The 7,865-nt window shown below is 45.7% G+C and overlaps 1 long non-coding RNA gene across 1 annotated transcript; it reads left to right on the forward strand.

The window, feature by feature from the left end:
- Positions 1 to 1,108: 1,108 nt before the first annotated feature.
- Positions 1,109 to 2,915, forward strand: LOC138446468 (uncharacterized). Its single transcript, XR_011259338.1, has 2 exons — positions 1,109 to 1,237; positions 1,598 to 2,915. It is a non-coding gene; the product is annotated as an uncharacterized lncRNA (long non-coding RNA).
- Positions 2,916 to 7,865: the final 4,950 nt, after the last annotated feature.

Genomic DNA, 7,865 nt, shown 5'->3' on the forward strand with positions numbered 1-7,865 from the left:
CACTCCCAATGCAGGAGACCCTGGTTTGATCCCTGGTCAGAGAACTAGATCTCTGTAGCAACTAAGACCCAGCACAACCAAATAAATATTTTTTTAAAGACGAATAAGAGTAACTAATATAGATTTAGTCTTATATTCGAGCATAGCAGCCCTATGAGATGGTCACATTCATGTAAGCAGCTTTTCTGAATCCCTTTATGACCTGCAGTTTAGGTTTTTGGCAGTGCCACTGACAAAAGATGAAGATGGAAGAACAGTAGCTAGGGGCTAGAAGAGGCTGTTTGGATAAGTTAACCTAGAAAAGAGCTCTTCCTCTGAAGCAGGAAAAATGCTCTAAGACATACTATTCAGGAAAAAATGCAAGAGGTAGAAGAGAAGGACATGTACAGCAGAAAGCAAATTTAACACCTAGATGCACATAATACAGCCAGCAGGTTGCTATAGATACATGCGTGTATTTGCAAAAGTATAGATGACAGTCTAGAAGGATACGCCGCACACTGATAGCAGTGGCCAAGCCCGGGAGGCAGCGGAGTGGAGGAAAAGCACGGTTAAGGGGAACTTCAGTGCTCACTGTGATGCTTAGATTATAATGTATCACAAGAATATTTTCCTATATAGTTTCACCTCTGATTTATAAAACATTCTTTGTCTCATAGATACCAAACATAAGAAAACAAGCAAAATAGGGGGGAAGTACTTATATTACTTATAGACAGTGTATTACAAAAATGCACTGCAGAAATAAGAAGCGTACACACCTAGAAGACTTAAGGGCTTTCTATTTCTGAATCATGCAGCAGGAGGTAATGGATTTTCAGTTCACTAAAGAGGCAGAGTGTGTGAGTGTGTGTAGGTCTGCGCGCGTGCATGCGTAAATGCACACTAGCATGATTTTGATCCAAAACACTGCCGCATAAATTACTTTGCTAAAAACAGCAGCAAGTACTTATTAGGGAGCAGTGAAGGAGGGGTGGGTGGAGGCTTGTCAACGCACTGCAGGAGGAAGATATCTTATCTTCAGCTTTCCATTCTTTCAAGTGAAAAGCACACTGGCTTGGGAATTAGAGATAATGTAACTTGGAGAGTAGATTCATTTCTTTTCCTTACACTTTGCCCTGCTTGAGAAATTACCGGTGGCAGCTTATAGAGCTCTGTGTAGCACCCAGCACCTTTCAAAATGAATGAGGCAATTGTTGCAAAGGGAAAATGAGAGTAAGACAAGATGAAGCCAGAGGTAAGTATGCTGTCAAACTGAGGGTCATTAAGCTCTGCACAGGTGTCAGAGGTGACCTCCAAATTTGCCCAGGAGCTTTTAGCAACCAACAGGGTGGTGGTGGATATAATTGGTTATTAGTTATAAGATTCACTGTCATTTTGTATTAAAAGATCATTTTTTCTAGAAGAAACCTTTTTTTTGGGGGGGGGGGCGGGGAGGGTGGGCTGCATCCAGTCTTAGCTGTGGCATGTGGAATCTAGTTCCTTGACCAGGGATCAAACCCAGGTCCCCTGATAGGGAGCTCAGAGTCTTAATCACTGGACCACCAGGGAAGTCCCTAGAAGAAAACTTTTTTTTTTTTTTTTTAATGTCCAATAGGGACTTCCCCGGTGGTCCACTGGTTAAGAATCCACCATGCAACACAGGGGACATGTGTTCAGTCCCTGGTCGGAGAATGAAGATCCCGCCTGCCATGGGGCAACTAAGACACCTGGCTGCAAGTACTGAGCCTGCGAACCACAGCTAGGGATTCTGCGTCCCGCCGTGAAAGAGCGCTCGCGGTGCGACCAGGACCTGACGCAATCAAGCAGCGTCCAGTGATGAGACGCACAAGGAGCTTTTCCCATGAGCCCCCATCAGTAAATACCCCTACAGCAAACCAGAAAGTGTAGTAATGGGTTACACATACGGTTATTTTTGTTTGTTCGTCTTGCCATATCACACGGCCTGTGGGATCTTAGTTCCCTGACCAAGGATTGAACCCAGTCTGGCAGTGAAAGCGCGGAGTCCTAACCACCAGACCGCCAGGGAATTCGCTGTGGCTTATTTCTGTCTCCTTCAAAGCAGCCCTAATGTTCCAGCTCAATTCCGTAGCAGTAATTCTGCTAGCAGGCCGATCAAAGGGATCCTGCCTCTCAGCTTTCTGAGGTCTGGATTGATTCAAAGATAAAATAATTTTATGATCTGGAATGGACAGAATATTCCTCAAGCAATTTACCACACGTTATTGTTTCTGTAACACATATGTCTGCTGGGGTCTCCGGTCCCCAGGAAACCTAGTTACGGTTGGCATGTACTCTCTGAGGAAATCCAAGACCCTCCCGAAGATTCCTAGTAATGTGTCTATTCTCACAGTCACTGACAAAATGCGGGAAGAAAGAGAGAACATGACCTCCCAGCGCTGCAACGATGGGTGTCCTTGTGTCTACAGTATCCTCAGCCACCAGCTTCAACTTCCCTTATCCAGTAGCTCAGACCAGCTCCTGGCTGTTCCCTCTCCTCCTCCCTGCTTCCCATCGTCCCCATTAGGAGGAAAAAGAGAGAGAGGCAGCTTAGCTTTGCCGTCTCTTCCCCTTCTGTCAAGGTCTCTCACTTCTATTACAACCTGATGTGCTGAAGTCTTTTCCCAAAGACAGTTCTTCTTCCTAGAGGAAAAACAAAAGTTATTAGCATCCGAGCTTTGGGGAAGACAAGTAGTATTGGCTCTTTATTTGTTCATGCAGGACATGTATATGGAGTGATTCCTCTGTGCCTGGGTAGGTGTACCACACAAACATAACAGTCTTTGCCCTGAAGGGAAAGGGGAGCAGAAAGGAGATTAAACAGGCAAATTACAATAGTGTCCCAGCCCTCTCTGTAGGGGAGGTCAGAATACCACTGACAGCATTTAACTCAAATAAAAGTCAATTAAAATCAATTCATGGATTGAATCGCCAGTCTATGTCTGACGCAGGATACAACATGCTTGGGGCTGGTGCATGGGGATGACCCAGAGAGATGTTATGGGGAGGGAGGTGGGAGGGGGGTTCATGTTTGGGAACACATGTAAGAATTAAAGATTTTAAAATTAAAAAAATAAACTAAAAATAAATAAATAAATAAAAATAAAGAAAAAAAAAATCAATTCATGGGCATTCCCTGGCAGTCCTGCCAAGGGCATGGGTTCAGTCCCCGGTCACAACCCCCAAGCTGTGAGGCATGGCCAAAAAAAAAAAAAAAATCATTTCTTTACAGAATACCAAAAGTGTCTGAAGATAACACTCAAAGTTTATAACTTCTAGACTACCTTGAATTTAAAAAGTGTCTTTTATTTATTTACTTTTGGCTGCACTGGGTCTTCGTTGCAGTGTGCGGGCTTTCTCTAGCTGCAGCAAGCGGGCGCCTCTCTGTAGTTGCGGTGCGCGGGCTTCTCTTCGCGGTGGCTTCTCTTGTTGCCGTTCACCGGCACTAGAGCACAGGCTCAGCCACACCGTAGTGTGGCTCATTCCTGGACCGGGGATTGAACCCATGTCCCCCCCAGTGCAAGGGAATTCTTAACCACTGGACCATGAGGGATATCCTATAATTGTTTTTCAGCAGGGATCTAGAATTACTAATACATATTTGATCATGTTGGGTGTTTGAAGGGGCACAAGTAATGGTGCCCTTCTCCCTCATTGGGGTTCAGCATCAGTTAAGACATAAAATCAAGCAGTTAGGGAGCCGGGACCAAAATTTTTTTGCTGACAAAGGCCCAGTTGGAGGTCAGAGATTCTATCAGTGCAAGACTTCCGAATACTTAACCCCCAAATGAGGCCTGTAAACCACACTGCCTAGAGAAGCGAGGTCAGTCATGTCCAACTGACAGGTCCCTGGAGGTGGGGAGGGTGCGGGGAATGGGGGAGGAAGGCATGAGACCACCTATGTCCAATGGGTTCTTCCAGACTCACCAAGTGAGAGGGAGAGGCTGGGGCTAGAGGATTTCCTCGCCTTTTGGTCCCTTCTAGGATGTTGGGGAAGGCAATGGCACCCCACTCCAGTACTCTCGCCTAAAAATCCCATGGACGGAGCAGCCTGGAAGGCTGCAGTCCATGGGGTTTCTAAGAGTCGGGCACAACCAAGCGACTTCACTTTCACTTTTCAGTTTCATGCATTGGAGAAGGAAATGGCAACCCACTCCAGTGTTCCTGCCTGGAGAATCCCAGGGACGGAGGAGCCTGGTGGGCTGCCATCTATGGGGTCGCACAGAGTCGGACACGACTGAAGCGACTTAGCAGCAACAGCAGCAGTCTTTTGTGTATGGACATGTCTTACAACTCTTCATGTTTCCCTTTTCACTTTGACTTCTAGGAAGCTCAGAGCCAAATGCGGACTCATTTCCAGCAACAGGATCTTTTGGAATGCTTTTACGTTCTCATTTGTTCCTGCTTACACTCAGTTTCCCTACTTTCATTTTCACTTTGTCCTGACTCCCTCACTTTGTATTTTGAGGATTTTTCTCACGTGTAGTTTAGTTGCTGTACTACCATACACCCCTCTGTAAGCCACATGAAACCTCTTTGGAAACAAGGCAGGACACTAACAATACACACTTAGGGTTAGAGTTCTTGGCATTTTAAATCTCCTAAAAATGTATTTTAAAATCTTGAGAATGTGTTAGAAACCATCCCCATCTTTGATGAGATGAAAACCTATTGCCACATATGCAAACAGCTACTAGAACCAACAGAATTTAGTAGCTTACAAAGGTGGTACAAAGTAAAGTAGGAATTCAGGAGCAGAGAGGCCCATGTCTGTCTTTATGGGAAAGGTGCAACCCCGCTAGTCCTTGAAGTATGGCTAGTCTATCATTGAAAAGGCAGGAAGGGGGCCTCTCCTGGAGCTCCACTGGTTAAGACTTCACCTTCCAATTCAGGGGTTGAGGGTTCAATGCCTGGTCTGGGAGCTAAGAACCCGCATGCCTGGGGCCAAAAAAACCAAAACATAAAACAGAAGCAATATTGTGACAAACTCAATAAAGACTTTAAAAATAATCCATATTGAAAAAATAGAAAAGGTAGGAATGGTGGGCTTGTTTAGATGTATACGTGCAGTGTTCATACATATATGAAATTTGAATACTCAGACATATACATACACATGTGGCAGAAAAACCATGGCTGGAATATAGTTTACTAGCCTTTATGGCATTCTCGTTCACTTTAAAACCAGTTGAGCTGTGATTACGTCATTTTGTTCTTTCAGCTGCTGCTATATCTGGATTTTATCTCCCTTTGTAAAGTATTCCAGATTTACCCTGGTTATCCAGTAACCAGTAGAAATGTTAAATGGGCTCCTAAATGAATTCTAACTTCCTCTTAGAGGAAAAAGTGTCTCTAATTCTAATTTTATGGCAAACTTAAGTAGAAAACACTGATTGGCAAGTGGCTTGAAGACAAATTGAAAACTTCATATTATCAATTCTAAAGCGAAAGAAAGTGAAAGTCACTCAGTTGTGTAGTCCGTGGAACTTTCCAGGCAGGAATACTGAAGTGGTAGCCTTTCCCTTCTCCAGGGGATCTTCCCACCCCAGGGATTGAACCCAGGTCTTCCGCATTGCAGGCAGATTCTTTACCAGATGAGCCACGAAGAAATTATCAATTCTAAGGTGATTATTTTTGTTGTGTTTTCTCTATTTTTTTATTTTTTGTGGGTTCTTTTGGTTGGTTGGTCGGTATTGGAATGGAGATAGGTTTTTGCTTCTTTTTTCTTTTTTTTAACATTTCATTTATTTTTTGTTTTATCTTTAGGGCATGCATCTTTTTTAGAAAACATTTCTGATATTGGGGTGCCTTTTATGGTATGTCATGATACTTGGCAGCATTTTTTTTCTAAATGATGCATAAAATAATGATGCTTTTTATGAATGATAATGAAAACCAGTATTAATTCAAAGTAAAAAATGGACAAGGAAATGGCAACTCACTCTAATATTCTTGCCTGGAAAGTTCCATGGACAGAGGAGCCTGGTGGGCTATAGTCTATGGGGTCACAAAGAGTCGGACATGACTGTGATACTGAGCACAAAAAAGGAGATAACTGTGGATAAATTGCCCAGGGCTGGTAGGCTGAAGGAAGACCATCCCTCACTGAATGGAGAATAGAGGGGGCCAGACTTACAGAAGGAAATTAATCCCTTCAGCTTCCACTTCTGGGTTTCACACTCAGACTCCCACCACGTCAGAGACTGTGCCCAGCCCAGGAACTGGGGCCACCCTGCTGACGCTTTCTCTGCCTCTATAAACATTCTCCCCTCCCAGGCTACCTTGGCTCGGGGCTGAAGAAATCCCTTCCCCTTTCCTTCAGCAAGACAAAGATGGACATTTCAAAAAGTAACATGCAGTGGTTACAACTAGCTCCCAATAGGGGTTCCATGCCTGGTTGGGGAACTGAGATCCTGCAGACGGCACAGCTTGGCCTGAAAAAAAGGTAACTTAACCAGAAAACAAAGGAAAAACAAACATAAAGAAAATACTGCAAGGGAGGAACATGAATTTCCAAACTGACTTTACCACTTCCTTAGCCTCAGGGACCCTAGGGTAGACCTTGGTTTTGGTACAGCTAATAGAGCTTGCTGGCACCTGCCTGCTGTCAGGGAGGGAAGTGTGCAGAGCAGGCTGTGGGCTAAGGTGGATTTGGGTTGGCACCCAGACAGGCACACTGGCATTCTTGTCCCTGCCCAAACCACGTGAGGTTCCCGCAGGGCATGTTGATGGCGTGGGTCAAGGTGCCTGTGTGTGCTCTGTCACTTCAACCGCGTCTGACTCTGCAACCCTAAGGACTGTAACCTGCCAGGTTCCTCTGTCCATGGGATTCTCCAGACGAGAATACTGGAGTGGGTTGCCATGCCCTCCTGCAAGGGATCTTTCCGACCCAGGGATCGAACCCACGTCTCTTACATTCCCGCTGCCTTTGTTCCTGAGGCCCTGGAGGAGTCGTCAGCTCCCCTGCTGGCCCCCTAGATACCTCCCTGGCTCCCAGCTTCCCCCCTCCGATCGCCCTCCTCCCCGCAGGATGTGCTCTTGAAAGGCCCTTTTCACCCACCACCACTTCTCCTGTGTCTCACTGACTGGCCTGAACAAACATGCCATCGACGTGTCTCCCTGTGGGCGCAGCTATGTTTCCTCACCGGCTCTTGTCAACCAGAAGCAGGGATGACCTTACCAGTACTCACGTGGCCCGTGGTGGCTGCTCCCTCGCCTGGAACATCTTGGGGCAGGCTGGGCTCCGGAGGGGGTTAGCACATGCCTCCTGGGGCAGGAAGTGTGTTCCAGTGGAAAGAGTATGGGCTTCGGAGCCAGCCACGTGTCCTTTCAGATCCTGGCTCAGCCACTTACTAGTCACCTGACCCACAAAGCCTGTCCGAACTCGAGTTTCCTCCCCTGTCGTGTAGGATGTAACTTTCCGGGTGTTGTAAGGCATGAGTGGCATCAAGCAGGTGAAAGCATCTACTTAACACCCAATTGGATGGCCATGCTGTTATCAAAACTGAAAATATGTCGGTGGAGATGCAGAGAAATGAGAACTCCTGTGCATTGCTGGGTAGAACATACAGTGCGGCAGCCCCCGTGGAAGTCAGTATGGTGGCTTCTCAGAAAAAAGCACGGAACCACCATGTAATTCAGCGATTCTAAAAGAATTGAAAGCAGGGACTTGAACAGACAGTTGTATATCAGTGTCCACTGCAGCATTATCCATAGTAGCCAAAAAGTAGAAACAGCTCCCGTGCCCATGGACAGATGAGCAGATAAACAAACTGCAGTCTGTAGATACAAGGGGATATTATTTAGCTTCCAGAAGGAAGGACGTTCTGACACAAGATAGATACAACACGGATGAAACTTGAAAC

The sequence above is a fragment of the Ovis canadensis genome, chromosome 10, assembly GCF_042477335.2.
Source record: "Ovis canadensis isolate MfBH-ARS-UI-01 breed Bighorn chromosome 10, ARS-UI_OviCan_v2, whole genome shotgun sequence".
Lineage (NCBI taxonomy): Eukaryota > Metazoa > Chordata > Mammalia > Artiodactyla > Bovidae > Ovis > Ovis canadensis.